Here is an 18,875-nt window from a genome sequence, read left to right as displayed (position 1 = left end):
TTGCTCTCTATGGTAGCAGGGTTAAGAGCACACCTTATGTTGGCTGCTTCTCTTCCCTGGAGCACTTTCCACTTCTTTACCTGTGTTCCCTGCTCCTCCCAAAAATAACCCCTGCATAGCAATCCTTTTCTCGGGGCCTACTTCTGGGAGAACCTAAATGAACAGGCCCAAGCTCACTTTGAAGTATGAAGTTGAGTTAGGGGCAAAGTTGGAGCTCTGAGTTCTCTAGAGAATTGCCCTCATTCTCCATAGTGTTGTAAGAACCTGAGTTTAGCTACATTGTGACTTGTAGTTCTTTGTGGCTTGGTTGGATGCCCAACCACCATATCTAAGATATTTTTGTGGCAAATCTGTTTCAAATTCCAAATAACCCATTAGCTACCTATATTATTTCAATCATGTTTTTGAAACAAAACAAAACAAAAAAACTTTACTTTTTCAAAAGCCTCAGAATTAATGTGAAATTTGGACATGACTAGGAGCCATGGTCATATTGAAGTGGGTAAAAAGCATTTAAAATGATTACTTTTAGGAAATAATATGACAATTTCCAGATTAACTGGAACAGAACTCAGGGTAGAATTTCCAGATAATTTCTGCTTTTCTTGTATTTTATCTCTTCATTCCACGGTCATTTATTGGTTGCCAACTATGAACCATGCACTAGCCTTAGCTCTGTGAATGTCAAAATAAAAGCATAGCCCCTGTTCTTATGAGTCCATGGTCTGATGGGAAGACTGACAAGTAGACAATTACACTAAGAGTGGGGTAAGTGCTGCGGCTGAGAGAGAAGCATTGATGCTGTTATATTGGGCTCTAATTGTATATCAAATTTAGACTGTAAGCATCTCAGTGGATGGCGAGGTGTTGGCCATATTTATTGTTGTTTCCTCAGAGCTTAGTACAGTGCCTGGCCTATACAAGTTTCTTTTGTTTGTTTATTTTTGTGAATTGAAACCATTTTTAACTAAGGTTAGATCAAAGTGAAGTGAGTTGGCCATGAAGTTTAGATGGACCTTTTCTGTACATGAGATGAGTGACTATGGTCTGAATGAATTCCTCCAAATTTTTTGACACTCTTGAGCTTGGGATAAAGAGGAGGCACCAGGAAAAACAAACAAACAAACAAACAAACTTCCAAGGAGGACACTGCTTTCAGGAAAGAGAATTCTAGAACCTACCTATGCTTATAGGGGCAGAAAAATAGGATTGGGAATGGGGAGGCCTGAGCTGGAGGCCTGGCTTCTCTACTAATTATCTTTATGATCTCATACAATTCATGCAGTCTCTCTGACCACAACTTTCCTCATTTATAAAATGTAAATAAAATAAACCTGCCCCCTTCTGTCACAGAGCTCTTATGAAGATATGAAAAGGCTTTATGAACTATAAAATACTGTGTAGGTATTAATTATTTGAACTATATATTACAGTGAGGCTTGCTACTTAGGGAAGGGAAGACAAGTTCCCTGGTGCAGACTCCAGAGGTCCCAAGTTCAATTTCTCAGAGAATTTTTATTGGGCATTGAGCTGGGCCTTTAGAAACTGATTCCTTCAAAGAGAATGGTTCATTTCATTTTATGAGATTGTATCTCTTGGTCTTCTGGGAGGGAGTGATAATGGCCTACTCTTAGACACAATGAAAAGAATTTCTATGTGAGATTAGGATCCAGGAAAACCACGACCTGGGGTTAAGGAGATGAGTTCTGGAGTGAGGTTTGAGGATGTGGCTGAGACTATTTTTCAAGCAAAGTCAACCCAGTCAGGTTTGTTTCCTAAAGACCTTTCCCAGGTTGATTTCTTGCTCCAAATGAGCCCCTATATAAAGTATAGTTTAAGGCTGAAACACTTTCAAAAAATCTGAAAAGAGTCAAATTAAAAAAGAAAAAGGGTCAACCCATCAGTGTGGCTTCTCTAAAGTTTCTAGACTGCTTCTCCCCTGCTAAAACAGCTATCCATTTAAGGGGTACCATGATGTTGCTCTGACTTTAAATTTAGACTTGGGAAAGTTAAAAGCTGTGCAACCTGATCTGAATAGAAATGTGGTCACAAAGCGTAAAGAAAGTCAATGAAAACAGGATTTTAATATTTTAGAAGCCATTTCCTCTGCTGCATTGGAAATTCAAATAGAACAGTGTGAGGGCATGGAAATTGGAAGCAGAATATGAAACCTATCAGGACAGAAATGTGAAACCGATGTGCCTGTTTTCACTGTCCATTGTCAATAAAGAATTGTTAGTAAGCAGCTCAAATATGGGAAGCCCTCCTTTTCTGTATTAATATCAAGGTGAAGTTTTAAAATTGGGCAATTTTGGCTTAGCTTTCATGCTGTTAAATGTTTATGTATTAAAACGTATCCTTGGAAGATGTCTGGGAACCCTTTGGTTATTTCAAATCACTTTCATGCTCACATTTGTTTCCCATTATATGATTCCTCAGATTTAATTATTTTTTTCTATTGTTCATTTTCTCATTGTAAAATAATTAATGTATTAATTTTACTTCCTCCATTTTATTTTCCCCCTTTCTTTTAGATGTGTCTAAAATGTGGCTACTACCCAGAAACACCTAAGTGGAGAGAGTGATTCTTAATGCTTAGAGATCAGTAAAATCACTTTTCCTTTGATTCAGAAAATAAGGCTGTCAGTTTTATAGGTGAAAGTGTATGTTTGAAATCTGACAAAAATGCCAACATAGGACATCAAACTGTAGGCCAGGAACTCTCCTGTCGAGTGGATCCTCCAGTGACGTGCTAAGGAGTGCACTGGCTGGAAAGCATTCCACCAACACAGATCCCTCAAGGTGATTAATTGCCTGATGTGTCTGCTTGGTGCTTTGAACTTGAAAAGCCCAATGTAAATACAAAGTATATCATGATGGGGATGGTGGTGAGGATGCTAATGACAGGATGATAGATCAGAACCTTAGCAAAATGTGACTTTAAGCACTTTAACAGAGTTTAACATTTTTTCCCCCTTCTTCTTGACACAAGTAAATAATGTTTGAATTCAAGCAGGAATTCACTAGATTTGCTTCCAGTGTGGCATGTTGCTTTACTCCCATTCACAATTCTTAGCTTTTCACACATGGTACATGAATTTTTGTTTCCCATCTCTACATCTGCTTCTCCATCTCTCTAGCTGCCATTAACAGCTAGAAAAAAGAATCCATAAAACTATATAACCTGTAGTTATCTCTAAATAGACTTAACAGGCCACACCTTAAAAGAGTTTCTTCTCTTGAATATATTGTGCAACCAAATGCTTTGCACCTCTCCCCCCACCTTCCAGTCAATTTGCAGCCTAAGGCCGTTGTAATCCATCGTTGACAGATATGTTTAATGAGCCTGGTTTTCAGCATTTGTAGTTGAGGGAATGCGGGTTAGGTTTTAGGTTATTTCACATCTTGATTAATAATCTTGGAGGAGGCTTCAGCATGCTAATGGAATGAAATTTGCTATGTGAACAAAGCTTGAAGACATTACAAAGAGAAGAAAGCAGCTTAGAAAGGCCAGCATGGGGTGGGCAGGTGGGAAAACATCATGTGAGCTGCCCTTGGCCCTGCTCTGCTCAGAGGCTGTTGGAGCATGGGCTTGGAGGGAGCCAGAGAGTCAGACCCTTTCTTGGGGTTGCCATGCTATATCTGGAGGGCTGCAGCTTGCGTGGCTGCTTAACACAGAGCTCTTGTGCAATATGTTACTCACTGTTAGTTCATGCCAAATTGGGGAAATAATAAGAAACATAGGTTTTCCACATGAAGGAGGAAACCAGAATGTAGCAGTGCTCAAACAGACCCAGAGGCAGCACCTACTCATGGGGTGGGCTGTTGGGAAGTGTTTCATGGACAGGCTTCACCATGCACACCAGGAAACTCCTTGCTCTGGCCGCCCGAATTAATCCTCTAACCTATTAAACTGCTTCTAGAACTGTTCCTCTACTGAAGGAGAAATGCAACTGAAATCTTCCTCCAGCTGGAAGCACTCTCTAATGATCTGAAAGGCAGAAATTCTTAACTTGATGTTCCCTTTAGTTCATGAACCTGTTTTAATGGAGTTGTAGAAGCTGTGTACTCTGACTTCCCTTCTTTTGGTGAAAAAAATGCTTTCCCTGTGTTAAATTAATTAAACCAGGAAGCCTTTAGACTGAGGTGGTTCTAATGCCTTGGTGATCTATGAAAGCAAACCAAAATGTAAGCCTGTAAATATCTCAGGGTTACAAAATCAAAATGCTAAGGCCAGCCAGTCACAAACAGGCTGTAGCCAATCAAATAATTTCCTTTATTTGCTTCTACACTTTCTCTATATGTCTTTCCCCTGGTTCCTGTTGGCAGAACACTCCTAAACACCTCCAGTTTGGAACTGCCCAATTTTAATCAATTTTTGCTCAAATAAATTCTTAAAGATTTTAATGTTCCTCAGCTTGTCTTTTGACACCTTCAAGATGTGTTCCCCCATTGTCTTGATTTGTGTGAGGAGGACTGGTGAGCTGGTATCAAGTGAAAATGAGACTAGAGAGCATCCAGGGAGGCTAACTGATTCTGTGTCATTTTACTCTTGCTTTCCAGTGGTAACTTTCTTTTTTAAAAAATTTTAAATGATTTTTATTTTTTTCCATTATAGTTGGTTTACAGTGTTCTGTCAATTTTCTACTGTACAGCAAAGTGACCCAGTCACACATACATATATATATTATTTTTCTCACATTATCCTCCATCATGCTCCATCATAAGTGACTAGATATAGTTCCCAGTGCTATACAGCGTCATCTCATTGCTTATCCATTCCAAAGGCAATGGTTTGCCTCTATTAACCCCAGATTCCCAGTTCATCCCACCCCTCCCACTCCCCCTTGGCAACCACAAGTCTGTTCTCCAAGTCTCCAGTGGTGACTTTCAAGAAAAGAATAAATTACAGTTTTAGAGCAGGAAAGAAAGTTAGAGATGGAGTTAAAGTCCTTCTTTTATAGATAAGAAATTTGAGGAGATCTGAGTTGTTCAGAATTACCAGGTCCCACATACATAGAGCTGACATGTGAATGGACCTCTGCTTCAAGCCTACATCCTTTCCATGGAATCCTTGAGTTGCCCAGTGTTTAGATTGTAGAGCAAATGTAAGTCTAACCGGGATGTCCTAGGAAGATTCATTAGACAGTATATGCCTTTTGATTAATTTGTTGATCATAAAACTAGGGATTTTGAAGATTTAGAAAGAGCCTCATTATGCACTCCAGGAGATAAAAAAAATGCACCAGAGGTTGAAGAACAAGTTACTTTTTGAGCACTTGGCTCATTGGAAAGGATTCTCCTGGCATTTTCGAAGGCTCGGAAGATATGAACCTATGAGAGTAGGGAAAGATTGAGAGAAAGAGCACTTTTACTATTATCCCATGATTTTATTCTTATAACTATTTCAGAATTACCTGCCAGTTTCAAAGCCATTTATATATCCTAGTTCTTTGGCTTGGTGAATAAAGGAAACTTCCATAACATCTGGAAAGATGAGAATGTCAAGCAAATTATACTTCCCAATGAAATCATTCTGTCGTAGACTTTTAACACATTGGTTAATAATCTCAGCACATCGTCATTGAAATGATTTGTAGAGAGAAGCCTTTCATATCACAATTAGACACTTTAAAGCAAATTGTAAGTTGGGGTGGGGGACTGTTAGAAGCTGTGCAAGGGAAAGTATAATAGAAGTAGTTCGCGAAGACATTTTCATTTCAGATACACAGCTCTTACTGCGTATCTGGCAGATGAACACTCTCTTGCTGCTGCTTATTCTTCATAATATTTATCTGTAAGAAAAAGTTCTGGTAGAGTTTAATTTATTTGAAAGTTGTTCTTATGCCTTGGAATTAAGGTTATTGGACAAATATAAATATAAGCATGATTATTTTTATTATCCTTGGTTTGAACTCCTAACTTCAAAGGGCATTGATGAGGGAGGTGTTCCTAACACCTAGGAGTTTATGACAGACCTCTGAAGTAAAACTTTTGATAGATGCTAAATGTGAAAAACATGTCTTGCCCAGGAAAATAAATTTTACATTTAAAATTTTTATTTTTTATTAAAATATTGCTAGTACACAGGTTGTTTTCTTAAAAATTTTTCCCTCAAGTTCTATGAGTTATGTAATTTTGAAAACACATGACCAAGGCTGTGTGGTATGCCTGGACAAGAGGAAAAGGCCTACTTTAAGAAAAAAGTAAAAGAGAAGAAAAGGAAGCAAAGGAAAAATAAAATCAAATTGAAATCAAAGGAGGGGTAAAAATGTCAATGGAGAAAATAGGAGAGTCCCAATCTTCTTGAATATTTTATAGCAAGCTTTAGAGTAAGCTTGATCACCCAAAGGACACACCACAGGGATTAGTGTTCGAAAATGAAAAACAGATGTTGGATGTCAACAGATAATATCCCAGTGGGTGAAGAGCATTTAAGGTGAAAGAAAGCAAAACACATTATCAGGTGGTCTCTGTTACTTTGGGTAAATCTTTGATGAGAAATAAGTTTTTTATGCAACTGTCAGAGATTCACTGGAGCAAGCCAATGGTTTTTCTAGTTAGCAGGCTCCTAAGTGAACATCAGAGGCAAATTAATTAGGCCATGGTCAGTTACAGAACATCTTCTTTATATGTCAGTGTACTTTGACATAAACCCTTCCCTGAGGGAAATATAACAATGATTCTTTGATTAACAAATGTCTTTGAGCAAGTTGGCTGTGGTGGGGAGGAATTATTGCTCTTTTCATCACTGGAACTGCCTCATAAACATCTTCCCTGGCCACTATTATAAGGTGACTGTACTCTACCTTCTCAGTTACTCTTTATTCCATTGCCATGCTCTACTGTCTTCATAGTGTTTGCCTGAAGTTTTGTGTATGTATTTGTTTCCTTGCCCATCATCTGTCTCCCCAGAGTATAAACTCCATGAAATTAGGGATGACCTTTGCTTTCTTCACCATAGTGTACCCAGTGCCTGGAATGGTGCCCGGCAAGTAGTGAGGTCTCCCAGAGTGAATAAGACATAGTTTTAATTCCTCATGGACTAATCATTAACGACCAGCAAATCTATAGCTGGCATTGTGATTGGTGAGTGTCTATGCTTACTATTCTCAGTGAAAAATAATGACCCCATTAGGATCCTCTGGTCTCCAGCTTTGTTCCTTTGCCATGGGGCATATGTGGGAAAGGAGTAGATCTAGGAATTGAATGTTTACCTATTGTTTATTAAAAATAAGAATTTAATAAACATGTTGCAAAAATGGTTGCCGTCTTAAATTATTAACAAAATTATTCTGCAAAGCACTTCATTTCTCTCATTTATTTAGTTAGCTGGTTTCTCTACTGTGAGGGATCAGTCTGTTCATCAGTCAGATTGAAGGTCTGCTGTACACTAGGCACTGTGGAAACAAAGATGAGGTAGACAGTACCCTTGCCCTCAAGGAGCCCACAGTCCAGTGGAGGAGACAAACAAACCATGACTACAAAATACTGTAAAAGGAATGGAAGTATATATATAAGGTCCAGAAGTAGCTCAGAGAAGGAACAGTTAACTCTCTGAAGAATAAAAGGAGTAAAAGCATGGAGAGGTAACCCAAGCCAAGGATGTCTGTCTTTTTGAGAAGAGAAGCTACTTTAAATTTCTCCTGAGCCTTGAGCTCAATGAGACATGAATGGTGGAGGCATCACTCTGGCAGGATGAGGAGCAGGGATGGTTGGCACAGGCGAGCTTGTAAGTTGGTTCCAAGTTTAGTTTTAAATCCAGGTGTTGAGGTTGTGAAGGCCACATTGCTTTAGCATTGGGACCGTGTTGGGAGATGAATCTAGCCTGTATTTATATATATATATTTTAAAACAATTTTTATTTTTTTCCATTATAGTTGGTTTACAGTGTTCTGTCAATTTTCTACTGTACAGCAAAGTGACCCAGTCACATATACATATATACATTCTTTTTCTCACATTATCCTTCATTATACTCATCACAAGTGACTAGATATAGTTCTCAGTGCTATACAGCAGCATCTCATTGCTTATCCATTATAAAGGCAATAGTTTGCCTCTATTAACCCCAGATTCCCCGTCCTCCCACTCTCTCCCCCTTCCCCTTGGCAACCACAAGTCTGTTCTCCAAGTCTGTGAGTTTCTTTTCTGTGGAAAGTTTCATTTGTGCCATAGATTAGCCTATATTTTTTTCATAAAGGTAATCTATTCCATTTGAAGAAATAGTCCTTAACCTGAGACTGCCCAGTTTGGTGTTGAAAATGCTGTTTCTTTTGCAAAATGATAATGATGAAAGGTTGCTATTGTTGTAATGCCTTTATTTGGCAGAGATATACCTGGGATCAGAAAACAAAGATGCAAAAGGGGGGTTAGCAGAAATGGCAATAGGAGTTAGGAGTGCCTGACAAAGTGAAAAGGTAGAAATATAGAGGAAAGAGAGCAGTGACCATAATAACAGTTATCTCAATGAATGTTCTAGCAGGGCTATAGGAGGGGAGCAGATAAGAGGAGCTGGAGAGCCTGTAATTAGGTAGGGACTGGAAGGTGCATCTTCTCACATTTGCTCTTAATAAGCCCAACTAAGAAGCTGCTTCTTCATCCTGTACTTGGACAGGGCTAGGTTTGAGTTCTTTCACTTACTAACCTCTCATAGGAGTGCTATTAGATTTAATAGTGATAATCCATATGAAGATTGCTTAACAGCACGTCTAGAACATAGCAAATGTTCAAAAACACTACCACTGCTACTGCTACTACGAGGACTACAACTACTACTGTTACTAGTAAGTAGTAAACACCATCATCACTGCCAACCCCAAAGCAAGACCCACCATCAGTCAGCTTTGGGCAGGATGAGAAGTAGCACCTGTGTGTTGGAGGATAGAGGAGTCCTAGGAAGCTCTGGGGTTTGCAGTAGAGAAGAAAGAGCAACCCCGAGTATTAAAACGGAGACGAAAAGGGAGTCCTGCAGCTCCTCAGCTGAGGGTGTGGGTAGATTTGGCTTGATTTCGGGAGAAAGAAAAGCAAACAAGAAGCAGATGGCATAGGAAAATCACGAAAGATGAAGTAACTAGAATGTCTAAGATATATTAAAAAATCAATGTATAAATTTATATTGCCAGGTTATAAAAACAGTGTCAAACAATTTATTGTTATAACCATGACCCTCCCTTTGCTGCAAAGATGCCATTGCCAGTTCTCAAGTGTTAGGCACACCTTGGGTTTAAATAATATCTATAGATCTCTTTCTTTAATCTGGATTTACCATTTTTTATTCATTTTAAACTACTCTGTCTTGCAGTTTTAAAAATAACACAAAGATATTAGTTATTTTAGTAATATGTAATTATCTAGATATCATAATTTGATTTAAGAAGCGAGCAAGTGGAGAAAGTACTGAGGCTTCCATTAAAGAAGAGGGTGGGTAAGAGAAGCTTGAGTTTGATGGGTGTCCATGATCCCAGAATTCTAGAATTCAGTAAATCATTAACTCATTTACCAGACATGGAGTGAGCACGGGGAAATATAGATAAGAATGAATTGCAAATCCCTGCCTCTAAAGAGTTTCCAATCTGGTGAGTAATGAAGCATGTAAAAACAATTACAGTTTGATGTGGGAAGCAGAGGCTCATAGGAACCCAGAACAAAAAATTGCCTAACTTGTACTGAGTGGTCATTGAAGACTTCCAGAGGAAGAATGCAGGCTGAATCACTTAAATAGAAATTTGCAGAGGTTAAAGGTTGAAGGGGTGGGTGGGAAAGGATTTTTTAGGGTAGAAAGCTGTCTGCAAGAGGACGTCTTACCTTCGGAGAACAAGTAGTTCAGTGTGGCTAGGCCACAGACCTCCTATGGGGAAATGGCAGAAGATGTGGCTAGGTAGGAGCTAGATCACCGTGGGTTTTTATGCCCTGATAATGAGTTTGGATTTATCCCCCATAGGTGGGGAAGCACTTTAACCAGATAGCATTTTAGAGGTACTCTGGCACTGATGTGGAGACCAGATCATAGGGTTTTGAGACTGAAGATGGAGACTTGAGGTAGGAGACCACTTCATGGCGTGGGTGTGGTCACAGGGCTTAACTGAGGCAGTGGTAGTAGGACTGGACAGGAGGGAGAGAGAGGACTGGGGATGAGTTGGGTGGTGATAGCGGGTGATGGGGTGGAAAATGGAGTCAGCTTGTGTTCTGAGTTCTCAGGCATGAGGTAGGTGGGATGCCAGTCACCAGTTAACCTTTTACACAGTAGGTCGGGAAGAGGGACTTTTAAAAAAAAAAAAAACTCCATTCTCTGAATAAAGATCAGTAGAAAGATTCTGAGTAAGAACACTTGCCCTGTGAGTCATTATTTTCCATCTCCCAGACTTTGTGCTGCTTCCTTCCCTGGAAATGCTCTCCCCCATATTTCTGCAAATTAAAGAGATATCTATTCTTCTAGGTCCAACACGAATCCCAGCTTTTCCAGAAAGCCTTCTCAGATTCTTACTGGCCAAAAGTAATCTGTTCAGTGGTTCACTCATATGGCTTTCTTCTGAGAAGCAGTACAGGATTGTTTTAAGAATGTGGGTTCTGGATCTAGGCTGTATGGGTTTAACTTTACCTCCACCACGTAAAAGTTGTGTAATCTAGCCCCTTTCTGCTTTCATTTTCTCATCTGTGAAAAGAAGCTGATATTAGTACCTACCTTGGAAGCTTATTTGGGTGTTAAATGAGTTCATACAAGTGAAACGATTTGAATAGTACTAGGCTGTTACTGTTCAATAAATGCTGGCTGTTACTATTATCCCTCTTCTGGTACCAAACCCTTTCTACATTGTGTTTCCAGTTATTGATGTAATTGTTCCTGATGAGGCTGTCATTTGTGGAAGGAATTGTCTTTTGAATTTCAGCACCAGTCATAATGCTTTACACAGCAAATATTTATTCATCAGTCTGTTCTGAACTATTGTTTTTTAAAATTAATTATTAGTTAATGGCCACACCTGGGGCACGCGGAAGTTCCTGAGCCAGGGACTGAACCCACAGCAGTGACAACACTGGCTCCTTATCCTCTTAAGCCACCAGGGACCTCCATGTTCTGTACTATTGTTTTTGACTAGTCTTTTTTGTTTAGGACAAGCAATACATTTCAACCTATATTTTCCTGGGACTTAAAGCATCAGCCTAGTGTTTTAAACAATTTGAGGGTTTATCTTTGGCGCTTGAGACATTTTGTCATTCATATTTATGGTTTCCTTGCTGCTGAATATTTGGTTGGGAATGCAACCACCAATTATTTCATTTTTTTTCTAGTGGGAAACATGATCTTTATGACTCAGTTTCCAGGAAAGGCAAAAATTGAGAACTATTTGTTTTCCCAAAGAACATTAATGTACATTATCTCAGATCTCATAATTTCTTAGTTTTTCTACCTCACTGACACTAAGCCAAGAGAAGGACCTGCTATACAATTGTCCACCTACACAATAATTACATGATCTAATAATTTTAGACTCTATTTTCCCAATTCAATGGTGAGTGTATATATCTGAGTCTGTACATCTGGACTGTAATTTTCTTTTTTTGTAGTATCCTTGTTTGGCATCAGTGTCAGAGTAATGCTGGTCACATAAAATTAGTTTGGAAATGTTCCTTCCTTTTCAGTTTTTTGGGAAGAGTTTGAGAAGGATTGGAAATAATTCTTCCGATGTTTGGTAAAATTCACCAGTGAAGCCGACTGGTCTGGGGCTTTTATTTATTGGGAAAATTTTCATTCCTAATTGGGTCTCTTGCTCATTATTCATTTGCTCAGATTTTCTACTACTTCATGATTCAGTCTTGATAGTTGTATGTTTCTAGGATTTTATCCATTTCTTCTGAGTTATCTAATTTGTTGGTTTATAATAATTCATAGTAGTCTCTTATGATCCTTTGTATTTCTGAAGTATCAGTTGTAATGTCTCCTCCTATAATTTTATTAATTTGAGTCAACTCTCTTTTTTTCTTAAACTAGCTAAACGTTTATCAATTTTGTTTCTGCTGAAAAAGTCAACTCCTAGTTTTGTTCATCTTTTCTGTTGTCTTTCTAGTTTCTATTTCATTTATTTCCACTTTAATCCTTATTTCCTTCCTCTGCTAACTTTGGACTTTGTTTTTCTTTTTTTAGTTCCTTGAGGTGTAAAGTTAGGTTTTTTATTTGAGATCTTTCTTTTTTTCTTAATACAGGCATTTATGACTGTTAATTTTCCTTCTAGAACTGCTTTGCTGCATCCTGTGAGTCTTCATATGTTGTGTTTCCATTTCATTTGTCTCAAGATATTTTTCATGGAGTTCCCGTTGTGGCTTAGTGGCTTATGAACCCAACTAGTACCCATGAGCATATGCATTTGATCCCTGGCCTCGCTCAGTGGCTTAAGGATCTGGTGTTGCCATGAGGGGGGTTGTAGGATGTAGATATGGCTCAGGTCCAGCATTGATGTGGCTTTGGAATAGGCTGGCAGCTACAGCTCCAATTCAACCTCTAGCCTGGGAACTTCCAAATGCTGCAGATTTGGTCCTAAAAAGATATTTTTCATTTCTTTTTTCCTTTTTTTTTAGGGCCGCACCTGTGGCATATGGAAGTTCCCAGGCTAGAGGTCGAATTGGAGCTGCAGCTGCCAGCCTACACCATAGCCACAGTAACACCAGATCTGAGCTGCATCTTCAACCTACACCACAGTTCATGCAACACCAGATCCTTAACCTGCTGAGCAAGGCCTGGGATCAAACCCGCTGTCCTCATGGATACTAGTCGGGTTTGGATACTGCCAAGCTGCAACAGCTGCTCCCATTTCCTTTTTGATTTCTTCTTTGACCCATTGTTTGTTTGGAAATATGTTAAGTCTCACATATTTGTGAATTTTGCCTCTTCTGTTAATTGATTTCTAGTTTCTATCATTGTGATCAGAAAAGATACTTGATATGATATTAATTTTCTTTTATTTAAGACTAGTTTTATAACTTAACATATGATCTATCCTGGAGAATGTTCCATTTGTGCTTGAGAAGAATGCGTATTCCTCTGCCCTATGTCAGTTAAGTTCATTTGGTATAAAGAATATCCAAGTCCATTATTTCCTTATTGATTTTCCCTTTGGATGATCTATTTATTTATTGTTAAGAGTAGGCTTTTGCAGTCCCCTTCTGTTACTGCACTGCTGTCTATTTCTGACTTCAGATTTGTTAATAACTCTTTAATACCTTTAGGTGCTCTGATATTGGGTGTGTTTATATTTTAAATTGTTATAGAATCTTGATGAATTGACTCCTTTATCATTATATAATGACCTTATTTCTTGTTGCAGATTTTGACTTAAAGTCTGTTTTGTCTCATACAAGTAAAGCTATCCCTCCTCTCTTTTGTTTTTTCAATTGCATGGAGTATCTTTTTCTATCCAGTTACTTTCAGCCTGTGAGTGTCAATAAAGAAAACTTAAGTGAATCTCTTATAGGCAGCATAAAGTTGCGTCTTTTTCTTTTTTTAAAAAATTTTATTTAGCCACCCTATGTCTCTTAATTGGAGAATTAAGAATAATTATTGATTGGTAAGGATTTACTATTGACATTTTGGTAATTGCTTTCTGATTGTCTTGTTCCTTTCTTCGTCTCTTGTTTTGAATTGATGATTTTTTTTTTTGGTACTGTTATGCTTTGATTCTTTTCTCTTTATCATTTGTGTTTCTGTTGTGTTTGTTTACTTTGTGATAGCCATGAGACTTTCATAATACATTTTATATTTATAACAGCCTAAAACAATTTAAATGTAATTGCATAAAAAGTTCTACATATTTGTTTGCTCCTCTTCTATGTTTTGTTGTTGATCTTAATTTATATCTTTATATATCAACTAACAAAATATTCTTAACTGTAGTTATTTTATCACTCTTAACCTATTTGATAGAGTTCAGAGTGATTTTTCACACTGCCATTGTAGTTGATCAAGAGCCACCCCAGCAGTGGGGAGAAGATAGGTACAATGCAGGAGACCAGAGCAGAGGTTCAGGTGGGTCTAGATAAGCTCAGAAGCCAGTATACATTTATATCTTCAGGCTTTCCTCCCATTCTTTCCTTTATATTCATTGTCAGTTTTGTTTCTTTCCTGTCCTTCTTTCTCTTATCTTTACTTTTCTTTCTTTTTTATTTTTTACGTATTTTCCCCTGTCCTCTTTCCTATTCAGCCAATCTCTCTGCCTAACATGGAATCCTGTTCTCTTCCCTGTCTTCCTCTTCCCTTTGACCAGCTCTGTCCTGGGTACTCTTCCTCCCCTCCCCCGGGAGGGATTTCCACTATTAGGTAGAACTATACCTGAAGTTCTGGGAACCATTCTGAGTTACTTCATATCTTCCCCAGTCCTGCTCTAAAGTTTCTGTTGTTAGCTTCAGCCTCATTCTTGATTTAGTGGCTGGTGTTGGCTTTCGGGGTTGGTTAATAGATACATTTTACAAATTGTGATTGGTTCTTAGAGTGTTCCCACTGGTTGTTACAGCTTTCACTAGGTAAATTGCTCTTGCTATTCTCCACTTAGAGTTAATGCAACTGGTGATAATATCAGTTTGATTAACTCCAAATCAGTGTTTTTCTCCTGAGTGATTTTGTCTACCAGGTGACATGTAGAATTATCTGGAGACATTTTTGGTTGTTACAGTTGGGTAAGGGGAAGGGATATTGGCATCTAATAGGTAGAAGTTAAGGAGTCTATGAGACATCCTAGAATGCACAGGACAGTCACCCTCAAAAAAGAATTATCCAGCCTAATATGTCAAGATTACTGAGAATGAGAAACCCTGATCCAAAAATATTTATCTTAGAACTTGCTGGTATGGTGAATATGTAAATAAGAACAAGATTAGTCAAAACCAAGTTAAATTGCAGTCAGTTAAGAAAAACAATAGGGATGTCTTGAGGTGGCAAATTGTAAATATGCTTGCTTTCATAACAGAAATCATTCTTTATGCTCCACCTGACTACTGATTTTTACCTAGAAAAATTATATTCTTTAGCTCCTCAACCCATTCCTACCAGCCTATGAGCTTTGCATGGGAGATATTTTGAATATAAAGAAACCAAAGCATATAGTTATGATGAATATCCTTAGGACTGTGGCTGAACACAGATTTATGGATTTTTATCCAAGACAAAAAACATAGCGCCATTCATACAGCTTAACTGGAGCTGTAATGGCAGAAAATAAGGGCAGGAACCAAAGCTGCTGTCACAGAGAAAGGACTCTCCCAGTTCACTATTTGGTATTTAAAAATAGGAGTGAAAACGGCATAGCTTGAATCTGAGATAATGCTTGCTGCTTTGTGAATGCTGTTACAGAGCATTGCCTTCGAAACAAATTGGCCCTCGTCTACAAAGGTTTCTTTTTTGTACTCTCACAAACTCATTTTTAATGGCTTGTGTGGCATTGGTTGTGCCCCTGAGCTGTAATGAACCACTCTGCAAGTCACCACATGTGAGTTAGAAATGAATCTCACGGAGAGGAAAATGCTGAAACATTAATAGGTTTTAATCCAAGGTAAGCAAACCTAATTGAGCCACTACCATGTGCTTTTAAAATCTAAAAATGTCATGAAATTTTCAGCTGTTTTCTCTTCCCTGCAAATCAGTTTTGGTCCAGAGACAGCAAAGTAGGGATCAGAAGGGAAAAATCTCCAATGTGCATACTGCCCGGGAGCACACCTTGAGCAGTGTACAAGCACCATCCAGGCAAAACAAAGAAATAATTGATGGAGCGCAAGGGAAGCTGGCTTTGTAGGGCAGGCATCTGAAGAGCCTGTAAGTGCAGCAGACATCTTGCAATATATTTGATCCCATCTTCAATATCTTGGGTGGAGAAGGGGTGTTGAAATCTGAAAATCTCTGTTATGTGGGTTTCCCCCTTAGGTTTTTATTTTAAGTGGAAAAGCAGTGTTTGTATATTGCACTTTACTGTACTGACACTAGCCAATTTACTGAGTTAGATTTAATTGCCAAGCATCCAATTTTAAACTTCATTTTGCACAGTACCTTGACAGCTTTTGATCAATGTTTAACCATTCAGAAAACAATAATCTCTGAATATTAAAGCAAAACAAATTGGTTTTATGCTGGTGAGACTTGCCATGCATGTGGGTCTGGAGGCATATTTTGAATTTTCTTCCTCTGGCTGGTGTTTGACCATGAAACATAGAGATGGGCCCCAGGCCTCACCTTTGGGCGTCATGGCTCCTGGCCTCACTTTCATCATGCTTCTCAATGCTTAATCTGTTAATTGTCGTAAATGTTAACTATGAGGATGTTCTTCTCGCTAATGTGTACTTAGTCATAGCACCGCAGATTTAGTTAAGCTAAATTATAAAAATGTTGAGGCCCTACAAAAGAAGTGTAATAAATAACTATATTTTCAAGTTTGCATTTAGATGTCTTTGCAATTTTACTGTGTATAAGGCATGGTTCCGAGGATTTTATTGTTTTACTTAATCCTCCTTAGACTACATAGTACTGTTAACATATTTGTTTTAAATGAGGAAACTGAGGCAAAGAGAGGTTAAATAATTTATCCAAGGTGACACAGGAGGCATATGTAGAGTTTGAATCCAGACTGTCTCTAGAGACTTTTGGTGTCTCAGGACAAGCATTATGAAGATTTAAGAGTGAATTGCATTAATTTTAAAGCCTCTCTGTTGCATTTTCTTATTATCTAAGGCTATGAATAGTTTGCAGCTACTCACAAAGACTAATGGGTCAGAAAAATTATGGTCCCACTTAAATGCACTCTGTGACACCCTGCAGATGCCCTCTTCTCCAGATTTAGCAGGCTTTATATAAGAGCCTTACCAATATTTAAACCAAACCTACAAATGATTCTTAGATTGTAGCCAGAAATTCTGCTATCCTGGAATATACTTGGGAGAGTCACGATAGAGAGTAAAAGTTCAATGTGTCCTTGCTAAGACCTTCTATACTATAAACTTGGAACAGTTATCAGAAGTCCCAATGACTGTTTCCCATCTAGTGGCTTTAGAAAGCAGAGGAAATAGAGGAAGATATGACTCAGAAATTCAAGGATAATGCTTTTCACACTTTAATGTGCCTGTGAATCTCCCAGATATCTTGTTAAAATGCAGATTCTTCTTTGTAGGTCTGGGGTGTGTGCAGGAATTCTGAATTTCTTTTAAACATCTAGGTATTGCTGATGCTACTGGTTCATGGATCATATTTTGATGCAAGGATCTATAATCAACCTGCAGCATCATCATCACCTGGAACCTTGTTAGAAATGCAGATTCCTAGGTTCTACTTCAAGTCCATTGAATCAGAATCTGTATTTCAACAAAATCTCTGGTGATTTATATGCACTTAAATTGTTTGAGAAGCACAGGTGTAGAGTATTCCTCACATGATAATGGGCATAAATCATTAAATACACCTGCAAACGAATCGGCAGCACATGGAGTTCTGAGGCCCGGGAACTGCAATTATGGCCTATGCAGGATCTTTAACCTATTGTGCCGGGCTGGGGATGGAACCTACATCCTGGTGTTGCAGAGATGTTGCCGGTCCTGTTGTGCCACAGCAGGAACTCCTCAAATACCTCTTTGTGTGTGTGTGTGATCATTTCAATAGCTGAAAAAGTCCCTAGAATGTCCAATTCAAAGCTCATTTGCAAAAGTTTATAGAATCTTTCTTTTAAGAGGTGTTATTCAACTCATGTTATTTCTCCTTTAGGATCAGGCTATAATCCAAACACTTGAACATTCAGAATTTAGAAGAATGACAGAAGTCCCTCCATCTCTGGATGGCAGAGTCCTAAGATCTGAGTCATCTGCAGAACACTCTGTGGTGCTGTTGGTCTGGATTGGGGAATGGCTACCACCTTGCCCCATCCAGAGATGCTAATGGGCTTACCCTGAATACCGACCCTTCCCATACCAAGTGCCCAGCCTCCTATGGGGGCAGAGGAACGGAGATCTAACCTCCTCCCTCAATATGAATGATGGTTGCCCCAGGTGGCAGCTGTTTGGATAAGGTATGGGGAGGGAAAACCTAAATTGGCCGGGGTGCCAGCAGTCAAGGAAGAAAGAACCCACACCAGGGAGGTGGAGATGTGATGGGAGATGGGACCAGGCCAAGACTTTAAGTCCCTTAAATTCCATTATCCCATAGAACTTCACTTACAAAACACTAAATTAAAAGATCAAACCATTGTAAGAATTTTAAGGCAGTAACTGCACAGCATCAAACCCTATGTGCAGGACGGGGTCCTGTGCAGCTACTCTGGTTGAAAACCATGAAATTGGCCCTGCCTCTGGAAATTTCTGGGGTTTCTGTGTTTGGGGGAATTTATTCAAACTTGCCCACGCTGGGTCTATCTGAAAGGCTAAATAATGTTTAGGCTAACCAGATAGTCTAATACAGTGGTTCACCATGTATGGGCCTGACCCGAAGGATCGACATCACCTACGAACATTAGAAATGCAAATTCTTGGGCTCCGCTTCAGAGTATGGAAACAGAATTTCTGGGGATGGGGCCCAACAGCCTGTGGTTTTAACAAGCCCTCCTGGTGATTCTCATGCAGGTGGAAGTTTGATGCAATGGTTCTCATCTAGTAGTTCTGAAGTTTTTTACTGAGAATTTATTTATTTTTTAATCACAAATTATTGTTGCAGAATTCTCAACAATTATTTGGAGGTGGTAGTGGCAATGAATTGTGGGCCACATGGGTATTCCCTGTTCTTGCGTGTTTCTTCCATTAGGAATGATCTGTCACAGCGGCTGAGAATTACAGGACTCTTAATCGTTGTTTGGAGGTGCAACTCGAGTTGCAGGCTCCTAATAACTATTTGAATGTGGCAGGAGAGCTAAGCATTG

General features: G+C 38.8%; 1 protein-coding gene across 14 annotated transcripts in view; it reads left to right on the top strand.

Moving 5' to 3' along the window:
• LOC146399988 (uncharacterized) overlaps positions 1-18,875 on the top strand; it is a 460,667-nt gene that overhangs the window by 37,476 nt on the left and 404,316 nt on the right. For 5 of the 14 annotated variants that reach the window (XR_014815759.1, XR_014815761.1, XR_014815760.1 and 2 more), the window contains exon 1: positions 9,795-10,041. The exons of 1 other annotated variant lie outside the window; for it this stretch is intronic. The gene's annotated coding sequence lies outside the window, so the exon portion shown is untranslated. Of the gene's footprint in view, positions 1-9,767; positions 10,042-18,875 lie in introns of those variants that run through there. 8 more of the 14 variants (XR_014815764.1, XR_014815765.1, XR_014815766.1 and 5 more) reach the window with 4 other exon arrangements.

This window comes from Sus scrofa, chromosome 9 (genome assembly GCF_054392235.1).
Source record: "Sus scrofa isolate SSC_HxYL_T2T_F1_AM1 chromosome 9, Sscrofa_HxYL_maternal_Yorkshire_Landrace_v2.0, whole genome shotgun sequence".
Classification (NCBI taxonomy): Eukaryota; Metazoa; Chordata; class Mammalia; order Artiodactyla; family Suidae; genus Sus; species Sus scrofa.
Note: the sequence above shows the minus strand (reverse complement) of the source record. Positions and strands in the feature narration are given on the sequence as shown.